At 40.2% G+C, this 2,500-nt stretch overlaps 4 non-coding genes across 4 annotated transcripts; all 4 read right to left on the bottom strand.

The window, feature by feature from the left end:
- Positions 1 to 355: 355 nt before the first annotated feature.
- On the bottom strand, positions 356 to 474 carry LOC128000094 (5S ribosomal RNA). The gene has a single exon (XR_008172890.1). It is a non-coding gene; the product is annotated as a 5S ribosomal RNA (ribosomal RNA).
- Positions 475 to 984: 510 nt separating this feature from the next.
- LOC128000082 (5S ribosomal RNA) lies at positions 985 to 1,103 on the bottom strand. The gene has a single exon (XR_008172878.1). It is a non-coding gene; the product is annotated as a 5S ribosomal RNA (ribosomal RNA).
- Positions 1,104 to 1,651: 548 nt separating this feature from the next.
- On the bottom strand, positions 1,652 to 1,770 carry LOC128010386 (5S ribosomal RNA). Its single transcript, XR_008182064.1, has one exon. It is a non-coding gene; the product is annotated as a 5S ribosomal RNA (ribosomal RNA).
- Positions 1,771 to 2,285: 515 nt separating this feature from the next.
- Positions 2,286 to 2,404, bottom strand: LOC128000070 (5S ribosomal RNA). The gene has a single exon (XR_008172867.1). It is a non-coding gene; the product is annotated as a 5S ribosomal RNA (ribosomal RNA).
- Positions 2,405 to 2,500: the final 96 nt, after the last annotated feature.

Below are 2,500 nucleotides of genomic sequence, written 5' to 3'. Positions count from 1 at the left end.
GAGATCGGGCATTGACTCTATTTTTTGGCAAAATTATTATATACTAAGTGAAAAATGTCCAAAAAGCTTACAGCACCTGGTATTCCCAGGCAGTCTCCCATCCATGTACTAACCAGGCCCAAACCTGTTAATATTCAGAGATCGGGCATTGACTCTATTTTTTTTTTTTTTTTTTTTTTAATGAAAGATTATTATATAATTCGTGAAATTTTTCAAACAGATTAAAGCACCTGGTATTCCCAGGCAGTCTCCCATCCATGTACTAACCAGGCCCAAACCTGCTAATATTCAGAGATCGGGCATTGACTCTATTTTTTGGCAAAATTATTATATACTAAGTGAAAAATGTCCAAAAAGCTTACAGCACCTGGTATTCCCAGGCGGTCTCCCATCCAAGTACTAACCAGGCCCAAACCTGCTTAGCTTCCGAGATCAGACGAGATCGGGCATAGCCAGGTTGGTATGGCCGTAAGCAAAGACTGCTGCAAAGAGAGGGCTATTTAAAGACCAGCCAATCTAATCGCCAGTACATTATATAAGTAGGAAAGAAAACCCAAAAGCTTAAAGCACCTGGTATTCCTAGGCAGTCTCTCATCAAAGTGCTAACCATACCTAAACCTGCTAAGATTCAGAGATCGGGCATTGACTCTTTTTTTTTTTTTTTTTTTTTAAATGAAAGATTATTATATAATTCGTGAAATTTTCCAAAGAGATTAAAGCACCTGGTATTCCCAGGCAGTCTCTCATCAAAGTGCTAACCAGACCTAAACCTGCTAAGATTCAGAGATCGGGCATTGACTCTATTTTTTGGCAAAATTATTATATACTAAGTGAAAAATGTCCAAAAAGCTTACAGCACCTGGTATTCCCAGGCAGTCTCCCATCCATGTACTAACCAGGCCCAAACCTGTTAATATTCAGAGATCGGGCATTGACTCTATTTTTTGGCAAAATTATTATATACTAAGTGAAAAATGTCCAAAAAGCTTACAGCACCTGGTATTCCCAGGCGGTCTCCCATCCAAGTACTAACCAGGCCCAAACCTGCTTAGCTTCCGAGATCAGACGAGATCGGGCATAGCCAGGTTGGTATGGCCGTAAGCGAAGACAGCAGCGAAGACAGCAGCGAAGACAGCAGCGAAGACAGCAGCAAAGAGAGGGCTATTTAAAGACCAGCCAATCTAATCGCCAGTACATTATATAAGTAGGAAAGAAAACCCAAAAGCTTAAAGCACCTGGTATTCCTAGGCAGTCTCTCATCAAAGTGCTAACCATACCTAAACCTGCTAAGATTCAGAGATCGGGCATTGACTCTATTTTTTGGCAAAATTATTATATACTAAGTGAAAAATGTCCAAAAAGCTTACAGCACCTGGTATTCCCAGGCAGTCTCCCATCCATGTACTAACCAGGCCCAAACCTGTTAATATTCAGAGATCGGGCATTGACTCTATTTTTTTTTTTTTTTTTTTTTTAATGAAAGATTATTATATAATTCGTGAAATTTTTCAAACAGATTAAAGCACCTGGTATTCCCAGGCAGTCTCCCATCCATGTACTAACCAGGCCCAAACCTGCTAATATTCAGAGATCGGGCATTGACTCTATTTTTTGGCAAAATTATTATATACTAAGTGAAAAATTTCCAAAAAGCTTACAGCACCTGGTATTCCCAGGCGGTCTCCCATCCAAGTACTAACCAGGCCCAAACCTGCTTAGCTTCCGAGATCAGATGAGATCGGGCATAGCCAGGTTGGTATGGCCGTAAGCAAAGACTGCTGCAAAGAGAGGGCTATTTAAAGACCAGCCAATCTAATCGCCAGTACATTATATAAGTAGGAAAGAAAACCCAAAAGCTTAAAGCACCTGGTATTCCTAGGCAGTCTCTCATCAAAGTGCTAACCATACCTAAACCTGCTAAGATTCAGAGATCGGGCATTGACTCTTTTTTTTTTTTTTTTTTTTTTTTTTAAATGAAAGATTATTATATAATTCGTGAAATTTTCCAAAGAGATTAAAGCACCTGGTATTCCCAGGCAGTCTCTCATCAAAGTGCTAACCAGACCTAAACCTGCTAAGATTCAGAGATCGGGCATTGACTCTATTTTTTGGCAAAATTATTATATACTAAGTGAAAAATGTCCAAAAAGCTTACAGCACCTGGTATTCCCAGGCAGTCTCCCATCCATGTACTAACCAGGCCCAAACCTGTTAATATTCAGAGATCGGGCATTGACTCTATTTTTTGGCAAAATTATTATATACTAAGTGAAAAATGTCCAAAAAGCTTACAGCACCTGGTATTCCCAGGCGGTCTCCCATCCAAGTACTAACCAGGCCCAAACCTGCTTAGCTTCCGAGATCAGACGAGATCGGGCATAGCCAGGTTGGTATGGCCGTAAGCGAAGACAGCAGCAAAGAGAGGGCTATTTAAAGACCAGCCAATCTAATCGCCAGTACATTATATAAGTAAGAAAGAAAACCCAAAAGCTTAAAGCAC

This window comes from Carassius gibelio, chromosome B22 (genome assembly GCF_023724105.1).
Source record: "Carassius gibelio isolate Cgi1373 ecotype wild population from Czech Republic chromosome B22, carGib1.2-hapl.c, whole genome shotgun sequence".
Taxonomy (NCBI): domain Eukaryota; kingdom Metazoa; phylum Chordata; class Actinopteri; order Cypriniformes; family Cyprinidae; genus Carassius; species Carassius gibelio.
This window is presented reverse-complemented; position numbering and strand designations above follow the sequence as displayed.